Genomic DNA, 12,809 nt, shown 5'->3' on the forward strand with positions numbered 1-12,809 from the left:
TCAAAACTTCCCTCTCCTTTCTTGTGAAATGTTTTTATTTTTTTGTTGTATGTTTATGTCAACAGTTATGTTGGGCCAATTTGTTTGATTTTGGAACATATCTTTGGGCAAAAAAGATGTCCCCAATATTTTTTAATTTTGTTTTTTTGTTTGAGCAATAAATTGAAAAAAAAAAACTGACATTGGATTGTGAAATTATTGTACAAATGGGTTACATTTAATCCTGGGCCAAAAGGCAAAAACTCGCCCAAAAAAAAAAAAAAAAAAAATGGGCTCTTTAAGGAACGTTTAAAAATTCATATAACGAGGCAAATTCAAGAGGCACAAATAAAATGGTGCGAAACTTAAAACATGATGACATTATTGTTACAATAGGCCCTAACCACCAAATTGAGGGCAAAATAAACCACCACAAATGTACGCAAATTGATTGTGTCATCCTGACATTAGCAGCTCTGAGTTCCACCTGCGTACGGTTTTGTGCTATCCCAAAAAACTGATTTCAAAACACATACCAAGCCGGTTCTCAATCCAACACTAATTGCTTTTCTGCCCTCCCGCGATTAATCGCAACAACATCGTGGAGTCCCGGGACGGAGGAGAAGGCCATTGCCAATGTGGTCGAGTAATCCAGACCCTAAGCTGTGCGAGCATTTTGAAGTGAAAGAGGATCATCCAGTGACGTATGAGTCGGTCCGAACACATTTTACGCTCGCATCTGCTAATGTATGTACGCCCCAAAAACGCCTCGCCACGCCTGCGTTTTTCCATCTCCACCCCCGTCAACACCCTAAAACGCCCTGTTCTGTCAATCACATTTGACATGTCACTTCCTGTACGCTATTTTAGGAACGAGTCAAAAAAAACTCGCAATCTGCCGTACGCACATGCACAGTGTTACACCGACGCATGCGCGGTTAGTCAACATCGGAACGCAATGAGCGTACTGCTGTTAACGAGCGGCTCTGAATGAGGGCCTAAGATTTTTCTTTATGATGTAATGATGTTTAGCAAAATGATATCAGATAATTGCCTGTCTATCTGTATTTTAGTAATTTGTTCATTTTGTTACTAGTGAAAAAATGTATCAAGGCTATTTTCATGAAAATGTTTGTGAAAATGGCACTTTACACAATGGTTTTTGTTTAGTTTATTTTTCATAATATATATTGAACTGTCAACACATTATTGCAAATTGTTTTTGCCAGTTGGCAAGTTAGATATAATTTTATTACAATACTTGAAAAATTGTTTTTGCCAATTCGTGAGTTAGATAGAATTTCATTACAATACTTGGGTTCTCATCTGTATAGTATTCTGAATGTCTGTGTTGCTCCTCCTCTCCAAGCACATGCAGGAAAATAGTAGTGACTGTATCTTAGTGGCACCAGAAGATTGAAAAGATTTTTTCCACTTGTCTAACATCTGATATTACAAAAATACCTACCTATACACCCACCTGGTATCATTTTAGCTAAAGTTAACACTGTCACCACTACTGATATCAATACCCATTTTAACATGATCACTAGATAGCTATAATTTATTATTTGCCATATCCAGGTGCATCAATAAAATTAAGGACATTTTTTTTCTAAAACAAATGTATAACATTTTAATTTGACCCGTAAGTTATTCCATTTTTATGAGGTTTATTTACTATTGCCTCCAGTTGGTGCTGTAAAATAATTCTGTGCCTTGTCCATCATTTGTGTTTCAATATAATAGCTTAAAATAATTGTTTAAATACTTATGTTTATTAAATATTAATCACCTTTGCTATAGATGGTTTTCGTTTCTTATGCTGACAGATTTTTTTTAACTTTTTGACTTATTGCAGTAACATATAGTTTTCAAATTTGAATTCACATGGATACCTTTGGCTTAAAAGCCTTTTATTATCGTCTCAATAAAAAGTTATCATTTTCACATTAAAAATGCGATTCATAAAATATATCTGCCAACAACAGTTAAAAATATATAGATGTATAAAAAATTAACAAATAATTTTACAATGTTATTTACATTTAAAAGTCCTTATACTGTGCTTGACTTTAAAAGGTAACATCTATATAACATGCTTTAAACTACATCTGCCAAAGTTATTATTCTAAATTAACTAATCAAACATGTTTAACATCATTTCAGACAATTGTATGAGAACAATTTAAGAAGTCAACTTTAGACAATTAGCAACATAAAAAGGAGACTGATCAAAACCAGCACCTTAAATAGGAAGAGTGATAGAATAACTATATTTTATGAATAAAAATACACAACCCAATGTCCTGTTGGATGGTTAAATGTGTTGAATTAGGCTATATATAAATGATATATTTTGCAAAGTTGGAACCTATAGTATTACATTTACCTCTGAAAATTAAAAAAAATATATTAGGTGTAGTCCCAATATTTGTGGAAAGGAACTAGCATAAAAAAGTATTATTTAGCATATTTTAAATGTATTTTTAGATTTTTTTACATTAAAACTCTGTATATGTAATTTGTTAATGTTTCTATTCCATTAAAATAGCTGAACAGGAAACTTAGTTTTAATAAAAATACTGATTCTGCAGTTGACCATTTTTTCTATTGTTCATCCAGCATTTATTTACACAGAGAGACAATCAAAAAGAATTTATAAGAGATCAATGAGCAGCACCAGCCAGAACAGGAAGTGGCTATGCTCATATATGCAATATTGAGCTATCCCTGCTAATTGTTGGAGATCAACAGCTGAAATTTGCTGCAAATTATCAGGGACTAACAGAAAATGGAAGCAACTTTAATCATTTAATGAGTGCTATTTAAATCTATATAACTAAAATTGCTACTGTATGTAACTGATAAGTGCACCATGTTTACTGGTGTAAAATACTGAAGGTGTTTATAAGACACAGAAATGGTTGGTACAGTTATAAAAAAATACTATAATAACTTGAATCACAGCACAGCAACAAAAAAAAATTATTGAAAAGATGCGATTATAAAATGAGCATGTTTCAGGAGTAATTGATAGAAAAAATATCTTACACTAATTTGGACCACATTTACTGCTGGAATTATATGAGTGAAAAAGAGGTATTTATAAAACTGGCAATTTTCAAACAGCTTGTATAGAGCATATTCCAATAAACTGAATCACACCCACTGCTATATTTACTTGAGTGGGGAAAGACCTTTTAGACACCTCAGTGGACTGAAAGAAAATTTTTGAGAAATAAGGAAAAAAGTCCACTTTCGGTAACATAAAATGCTTTGTAGGTGTCAAGATACAACAAAAAGACATACCTCTCATATGAAATTACAGAAAAATATGTTTGTAACTGTCCAAATGTTAATTTTACAAGGTTATTTGATGGTGGTTGATGGAAAGCCTCTTTTACAATTTGTTTATGATTGTTCTAGTACTACATGTACTTTTTCTTTGTAAATGTCACATATATTTTGAATCAGGGCTGGTTCACAAATGTTTTCAAATTTACCAAATATTTATGAATTTCAACTAAGGACCAATAACTTCACTTATCTCTAGCTACAATATAAACAGTATACTGTACTATATAATAATATAGTCTGCAGAAAATTACTTACTGTTTTCCAAAGTATGCAGCCTTTAAAAGTCTTCCAAACTCTGCTTGCAAAAAATGCTAATGATCTGTGATGCTTCTCAAAATATTTTTTACGTTCTCTTTCAAGGTTTACCTGTGTGCTATCTGCAAGAGTTTGCACCACTGCGCTGACTGGAAGAGTTATCATTATGATGTTATACTGTATCCAAGGATTCTCAAAACAATGCTCTGGCAATGTTGGCTTTTAGAGTCTCCACAATGGCCCAACACTAAAGTATGTCTATCTATATAATATTTCTCTTGGGGAATAAAAAAACATAATCTAGGCATAGCTCACCTGTAACAAACAATGTGCACAGCCACCAGTGATGGGCTGTCCCCCAAGACAGTGCCTACTGTTGTGGTGTATCTCTTGCTGTGGATGGATGAGAGCTGGTTGAGTGGGAGCTTTGAAAGACAAGAACTGACAGAGGATGTCTGGCTGCTATGGAAACAGGTAGCTGCAAAGACTGGAGCTATCAGGGGATAAACAACACAAACAAAGAAGTAAAGAGAAAGGGAGATATAGATCGAGAGAATAATAATAATAATAATACAAAAGACAGAAAAAAGGATCTTAGTCTATACCAAAAAATAAAAACAAATAAACCCAGGTAACAGCATTTAGTAGGCTAACTACTTCTTAATCTTTCCCTAAGCTATATTAATAATAATAATAAAACAGACAATAAAAAGGATCTAAGTCTACACCAAAACAATAAAATAAAAACAAATAAACCCAGGTAGCAACATTTAGTAGGCTAACTACTTCTTAATCTTTCTTCAATCTATGTTAATAATAATAATAATAATAATAATAATAATAATAATACAAAAGACAATAAAAAGGATCTAAGTCTACACCAAAAAAAATAAAATAAAAACAAATAAACCTAGGTAACAACACTTAGTAGGCTAACTAATTCTTAATCTTTCTCTAAACTATATTAAAATAAATATACAACTAATTCTAAATTATTCTGTTAGTAAAGAACAAATGTCTAAAATTATGGACATTTTTATGTGATGGAACTTTTCAACTATAAGTTGTGCCAAGTTGCACAATTCAGTGTTGGCATAGTGCAGTTATATTGAAGCATAACATTTTCTTTTCCTGAAGTTTGTTTTTAAATGACATTTTTTAGTGTTTCATGTCTTTTCTACTGCATAAGAATTACTTTAACAAAATTAAAAAGAAAACTTAAAATGTACTTATAAAGGAGCCTCTATTTTTTTTAAAGAATTTATTGCTTAAGTAAAAGAAATCTGGCAAACATCACTGAGTGTATTAAAACTTGGCAGAATCCTAACATTAAATGGGGACATCAAAAGAAACATGTTTTTGGTGTTTTTCCCATGTGTCCCCCATCATAACAAAAATATTTTATGTATAAAGAAGTAAACCATATGCAGCTGGACTAGAGACAAACAATGACTTACATTATCTACGTTGAAGCATAGAGCAGAAATCAGTTAAATTGTTTTTGTCATTTTGTTAAATAGCTAAGTAGAAAGAAAATCTAGGCATTGCTTTCTGGAGCAATGGAATTAAAAAAAAAAAACAGGTAGGTGTTGCCACATGGAGTCAATGATCACACAAAATAGCACAGTTTTTCCATCCCATAAAAATTATTAGAAATTTTTCAGACAAGTTAAGTCTTTGTGCTTGAAACGTTTTGTTTACAACATTAATTTTACTTACATAAGTAAAAAGTTAAGTATTTGCTTAATGGAAGTTAGTCTGAACTTTGTTTTTATTAACTAGATTTATTTGAGTCATGCACAACAGTGTTACAACAAGTGTACTCCTGTGCTTTAGTTTTGTATTTTGTTTTTCTTTAAAGTTTTATTAAGTTGGATTTGCGAGGATATATTTCAGTTTCCATTAGCACAGCAATATGTTGAGTTTTGCTACATAGAATAACCTAAAAACTGTGTAGAAATTGAACAATAAAAGTAGGCTAAAATCTCACAGACCTCCACTGACCCAGATGATAGTGACATTTTGTTTGCTTTCAATGAGACATGGAAATAAAAGAATTCAAAGAATATAACAAATGTGTTTTCACACAATGGGGTAAATGTACTAATGGTCTATTTATATTGTATTAAACACAATCGAAATTGATCAACATCAAAAGGCAAAATGCATATATTTATCATCTGTAGGGTTTCAACTTCCATTGAAAAATATGTGGATTTTGCGTTCAGAAAGCCCATTGATGTTGTTCGATTTAGTTTTATTTTAAAACAATCTAAATTTACTAAGTTTCAATAAAATAAAATACTTAAATAAATAAAAGTTTTTTTTAATATTATTTTCATAGTTTAGTTTTTTCTATTTAATTTATTAGATGTATACTTGTAAGGGGTCTTGATCATGCGATATTTGGACTTTTCAAGCAAGTGTGAAATTAGATCAAACCAGCCAATTTCAAATAAACTTGAACATTTGACTGAAACAATTTAAAAAATATCTAAATTAATTTTTGATTTTATCAACAAGTTGTATATTTTTATAATTGCAGGATGTTAACCCAAATTGAAGTTCAAGCTCACAGTTTCAAGTGTATGTTAACAGCACAGTTTAAATTAATTAAGAAAAGTTGTCTTTTATTGCCTGTTTGAGACTAAGGGGGCCAATTTATTAAGTAATATTTGTGGCATATTCTTTGAAAACAGTTCAGGGGATACCCACAAATACTGTATTATAAAACTATTGATATCTGCTGCAGTCCTTCCATCTCCAACAGCAGCCATAGCCCCCATGGCTTTCCATGGGGGCTGCAAAGCTGTCAGGTTTACCAAGTTCACTTGGATCCAATAGTATAACATAGTATAACTCCATCTCCAGCTGGCATTATCCTATAGTAGCCTATTGGCTACTATTTTGGAAAAATACAGTGGCAGAGTTCCTCCAGAACCCTCCTAAACAATGACTGTCGCACATGTGTGGTCAGCAGACTGTTCATGCATAGAACAGCCCTGGCTCAGAATATAAAAGGGAACTGATTGCTTTGCAAAAGTGGTTGAACCTAGAAAATAACATTTCCAGAAAAACTACAATATTGTACAATGTCCATTTCTTCACTGTATTTCAGTGAGAAAAATTACTTTCTTCTGCAAAAAAAGCAATGACTTCCTTTTATGTGCAAGGTAAATCCCAAATCTTCATCATGATGGTAACACTGTTGTCAGCTAACCAGTCAGATAGTCATGATGAAGAAGAGACAGTTGACAGTTGGCTGGTGGTTCAATGGTGTAGTCCCTGTAATACAGGGGTGGGAAACATTTTTTTAGCCGAGGGCCATTTTGATATATATAACATTATTTGCGAGCCCGTTGTGACGTTACGGGGCTGGGGCCACAATTGCCGGTGATTACAGCAATCACCTGAGGATGCTCCAGGGAGCTGTAAGGGCAGCAGTGTGACCATCTGAAGCATCCAAAGGATGCTACAGGTGGCACTGCTGCATAGATTCTGGCTGCAGGGTGCCATTCTAGGCTAGCAGCAAAAAGCTCAGAGGGCCAGACCAAATGATTCTGATGGTCTAATACGGTCCCTGGGCCTGAGATTCCCCATCCCTGCTATAATACATAAATACCACCCTTTGGCTGTTGGTCTATTTCTACAGAAATCTGGTTAGGGGGTGTCAGCACTCGAATTTGTAACTTGTGTAAAGGGTAGGAGAGATTAAGTGGTGGAAGTGATTATGCCTTTGCAGTCTCTTCCAAGTCACTTGTGTAGAGACTGAATACTTGCCTACCTTTCTGATATATTAAGGAGAGTCCCCACAGACCCTTGGAGGTGTAGGACACAATGGGGGGCATGATGACGTGATTCTCAGAGAATCTCATAATTTGGCCCCACCCCCTATTCATGGATCCATGAATCATGGTGTTATGATGTGAGGAGGTGTGACCTGATGTTGTGAAGCTACCAGCCTCGCCCACCACAGTCGTCAGCAGCATCTGTTCTCCCAGCACTCTACCTAAGGGTAAAAAAAATGTACATGATAAATGGAATGTATCTGCAGACACTGTAAATCAGGCATATATATTCAACTGGCAGCCCATGGGCCAACAGGAGCCTGCAAACTGAGTCATACTGTCCTGCATACTGCTGCTGCTATTTTAGCCTTGTAGTTGTTGGACTTTTTTCTCCCAGTTGTATCTTGCACATACGCGTGCTGTGGATAACACATACTATCATGTCATAACGTCTTGTCCAGTGCAGCCAATGTGAAGAGAGGGGGAGCTACCTGGATGGCAAAGCAAAGAGCAGAAGGGAGCCTGCCAAGCTTCAGTTTGAGTAGAGTGGGCTTATGTAGAGGTAAGGCTAGTGTGTCTATCTGGTCTAAGGTGCTGTTCTGTAAATAGGTGGCTCCCTAACCTTTCAGAGTGGCCCACTCAAAATAAAAATTGAATACCCCTGCTCTAAACTTCTCTAACTATATTGAGTCTATACTCATACAAATATCAAATACAAAGAAAATGTGTTATTGTAGGTGTCATATGATACTAAAAATGCAGTCATGATCATTATACTGGAGGGCTCCTTTGAATGCATTATAGTTTTGTAGATTGTTGACATGACTACGGGGGAAATGTACTAAGTTCTGGAAAGTGATAAATTGGAGAGTGATAAACTACCAGCCACTCTAGCTCCTAACTGTCATGTTACAGGCTGTTTGAAAAATGACAGTTAGGAGCTGATTGGTTGGTAGTTTATCACTCTCCAAATTATCACTTTCCAGAGCTTAGTACATCTGCCCCTCAAAGAGGTAATTGTTGAGCAGACTACTCACATTTTGTTTCTGTGATTAGAATTGAGAGGCACAATAACTCTTTTCTACTGCTGAAAAGTCTCTTGTGCAATGATAAATGTAGGAATAATCATACAAAAAAGTATATTATTTATATTAGAACTCCATGCCTTTGATAATGATATGCGTGTGACAAATATACTGAGATATTAATTATTTTATCTCATCCATTGCTGACATGGTGCTTTCCCTCAAAATGATGAGCTTTAGGATCTGTAGGCAATGACAGCTTGAGCATTTCTTCATTTCTCTAAGCTTGATAAAACAAATTAAGTGGAGAAAAGAGAACCATCGCAGTGTCAAAGGAATATGATGGCCGTGTGTGTGTGCATGTGTGCGTATGCATGTGTGTGTGTGTGTGGTCCTCTGCTCTTCAGTATGCTGCTCACGGATTGAACATAGAAGTGAAATATAATATTTGGCTGAAATCATTAATTCTGTACATGAAGACATTGAAAAATGTTGCATTAATGTTTACATTTTATCTGCTTGAACATGTCCTGTTTTGTATATTCATGCAGTATCCATTTATAGCTTAGACCCATACCCATGCCACATCATGCTATCTCCATGCCACATCATCCATACCCATGCTACATCATGCCATACTCATGCCACATCATCCATATCCATGCCACATCATGCCATACCCATTCCACATAATTTAATACCCATGCCACATCATGTCAAACCCATGTTACATCATGCCACTTCATGCTATATTCATTCCACATTATGCCATATCCATGCCACATCATGCCAAACCAATTCCACATCATCGATACTCATGTCATATCATACCATACCCATGCCACATCACATCATAAGCATGCCACATCATGTCATACCCATGACTTATTATCCATGTCTATGCCACATTATCCATACCCATGACACATCAAGCCATACCCATGACTCATCATCCATACCCATGCCACATAATGCTGTACCCATGCCACACAATGCCATACCCATGCCACATCATGCCATAAGCATGCCACATCATCCATACCCATGACTCATCATCCATACCTATGCCACATCATCCATACCCATGACACATCATGCCATAACCATATCTCATTAGTCCATACCCAGCTCCCTCACTAAGCAAATGCTCATTCTATTCTCTTCGAATTATACCGCAGTGCAACTCCCTTGCATTAGTTTTGCTTTTAATGTTATGGATTTCATAATAGAACTCATTCAGATCAAGGGGTCTATTTACCAGGACCATATGGTAACCATTATTATGCACTGTTCATATTGCAGCAATACCTAATGTTATATCACTGCAATTTATTATGGTGGGGTTCATCTGGGTGACCCAATGAAAACCCCACTTCTCAACCAGGGTTCTCTTCTAGTCACCAGCAGCCTAGCTTTTCCAGTGATGTTTTATGTACCCTGTAGTAATGCCCCCAGTAGAGCTTTTGTCACCAGCGGGTGCCCGGCTCCTTCCCTACAGTGGCAGCTGAAAACTGAAGCTCACGAGTGAACTCCACCCTCCAGCTGCCACTGTAGGGAAGTACCTGGGCACCAGCTGGTAACAAAATCTCAGCGGGCAGCAGGCAACTCCCTTCGGCGCAGGGCTGACTGGCCAGGTAAGGTGGACTGAAGGAGGCGGAACTGGTTCCATCTCCCAATAGAAATGATAGAAGGCAGTTCCACCCCATTCCAGCACACTTTAACCCCTGGTTAGAAGCCTGAGCAGAGATGAGAGATTAAAAATTGGTTTGTTTATAATGTAATGAGTCATTACTAGCAATATATTTCCTTAGTGTGACACCATTTAGATTGTGGTTGAGCAAAAAAGAAAGAGTAGCTGGAGCCATAGAGTATGATTATTATTAGGGGTGTGCACCAGCCACTTTTCGTGTTTTGTGTTTTGGTTTTGGATCTGGATCTTTCTTCGTGTTTTGGATCTGGATTGGTTTTGCCAAAACCACCCTTCCGTGTTTTGGGTTCTGGGTTTTGTGTTTTGGATCTGTATTTTTTTGAAAAAAAGCATAAAAACAGCTAAAATCACAGAATTTGTAGGTTTTTCTGCTCCTATGCTATTATTAACCTCAATAACCTTAATTTCCACTCATTTCCAGTCTATTCTGAACACCTCACACCTCACAATAGTGTTTTTATGTCCAAAAGGTTGCACCGAGGTAGCTGGATGACTATGCTAAGCGACACGAGTGGGCGGCACAAACACGTGACCCATCTAGGCATGAAACTGCAGTGGCAGACAGGATGGCAGTTTGAAAAACTAGGCCCCAAACTGTACATAATGCAAAGAAAAAAAAGAGGTGCAACATGGAATTGTCCTTGGGATTATGTTGTATAAACAGGACATGCACACTTTAACAAACCAATCATTTCAGCGCCAGGGTCTGCCACACAACTGTGGCTGAAATGATTGGTTCGTTTGGGCCCCCACAAAACAAGCTGGCAATTAATCTGTCCCTGCACAAACTGGCTCTACGGAGCCAAGATGTCATCCTCATCCTCCTCATCCCCCGATTCCTCACCCTCTTCAGTGTGTACATCCTCATCCTCACAGAGTATTAATTTGTCCCCGCTGGAACCACAGGTCCCTCTGTACATTCTGGAGGCTGGTCTCCCTGGAAGAGTTGATAATTCATTTTATGAACATCATCTTCTCCACATTTTGTGGAAGCAACCTCCTACGCCTTTCGCTGACAAGGTTCCCGGCTGCACTAAACACTCTTTCGGAGTACACACTGGAGAGGGGGCATCTCAGGTAAAATAGAGCCAGTTTGTACAGGGGCCTCCAAATTGCCTCTTTTTCCTGCCAGTACAGGTATGGACTGTCTGACATGCCTACTTGGATGCTGTCACCGATGTAATCCTCCACCATTCTGTCAATGGTGACAGTATCATATGCAGTGACAGTAGACATGTCAGAAATTGTTGCCAGGTCCTTCAGTCCGGACCAGATGTCCAAACTTGGTCCTGCCTGCCCTGCATCACCACCAGCGGGTTGCTTAGGATACCTAAGTTTTTTCCTGGCAGCCCCAGTTGCAGGAGAAAATGAAGAAGGAGCCGTTGACGTGTCACGTTCCGCTTCAGCTGACAGTGTGTTCACCAGCAGGTCTTTGCACCTCTGCAGGCTTGTGTCGGCTGGAAAGAGAGACACCACATAGGCTTTAAACCTAGGATCGAGCACGGTGGCCAAAATGTAGTGGTCTGATTTCAACAGATTGACCACCCTGGAATCCTGGCAAAGCGAATGAAGGGCTTCATCCACAAGTCCCACATGCCGAGCGGAATCGCTCCGTCTTAGCTCCTCCTTCACTTTCTCCAGCTGCTTCTGCAAAAGCCTGATGAGGGGAATGACCTGACTCAAGCTGGCAGTGTCTGAACTGACTTCACGTGTGGCAAGTTCGAAGGGCTGGAGAACCTTGCACAACACGGAAATCATTCTCCACTGCGCTTGAGTCAGGTGCATACCCCCTCCTTTGCCTATGTCATAGGTGGATGTATAGGCTTGTATGGCCTTTTGCTGCTCCTCCATCCTCTGAAGCATATAGAGGGTTGAGTTCCACCGCGTCACAACCTCTTGCTTCAGGTGATGGCGGGGCAGGTTCAAGAGTGTTTGCTGGTGCTCCAGTCTTCGGCACGCAGTCGCTGAATGGCGAAAGTGGCCAGAAATTTTTTGGGCCACCCAAAGCGTCTCCTGCACGCCCCTGTCTCTTTTCAGAAAATTCTGCACCACCAAGTTTATTGTGTGAGCAAAACATGGGACGTGCTGGAATTTGCCCAGATGTAATGCCCGCACAATATTGGTGGCGTTGTCAGATATCACACATCCCCAGGAGAGTCTAAGTGGGGTAAGCCACTGGGCGATGATTTCCCTCAGTTTCTCTAAGAGGTTGTCGGCGGTGTGCCTCTTACTGAAACCGGTGATACACAGCGTAGCCTGCCTTGTAACGAGCTGGCGTTTCTGAGATGCTGCTACTGGTGACGCTGCTGCTGTTGCTGCGTAAGGTGATACATCTACCCAGTGAGCTGTCACAGTCATATAATCCTTAGTCTGCCCTGTTCCACTTGTCCACATGTCCGTGGTTAAGTGGACATTGTGTACGGCATTTTTCAGGACACTGAGGACACTTTCTGACGTTTCTGTACAGTCTCGGTATCGCCTGCCTAGTGAAGTGGAATCTAGACGGGATTTGGAACCGGGGACACACTACCTCCATCAATTGTCTAAATCCCACTGCACTAATGGCGGATACCGGACGCACGTCTAACACCAACATAGCAGTCAAGGCCTCAGTTATACGTTTTGCTTCAGGATGACTGCTGTCGTACTTCATCCTCCTCGCTAAGGACTGTTGGAGGGTCAATTGTTTAGTAA

The 12,809-nt window shown here is 38.2% G+C and overlaps 1 long non-coding RNA gene across 1 annotated transcript in view; it reads right to left on the reverse strand.

Moving 5' to 3' along the window:
* LOC148519556 (uncharacterized) overlaps window positions 1–3,998 on the reverse strand; it is a 79,566-nt gene extending 75,568 nt beyond the window's left edge. Inside the window, exon 1 of the long non-coding RNA XR_015878937.1 lies at window positions 3,910–3,998. This is a non-coding gene — a long non-coding RNA (uncharacterized LOC148519556). The remainder of the gene's footprint in view (window positions 1–3,909) is intronic.
* Between the last annotated feature and the right edge of the window lie 8,811 nt (window positions 3,999–12,809).

The sequence above is a fragment of the Taudactylus pleione genome, unplaced genomic scaffold, assembly GCF_031769625.1.
Source record: "Taudactylus pleione unplaced genomic scaffold, aTauple2 ptg000189l, whole genome shotgun sequence".
Classification (NCBI taxonomy): Eukaryota; Metazoa; Chordata; class Amphibia; order Anura; family Myobatrachidae; genus Taudactylus; species Taudactylus pleione.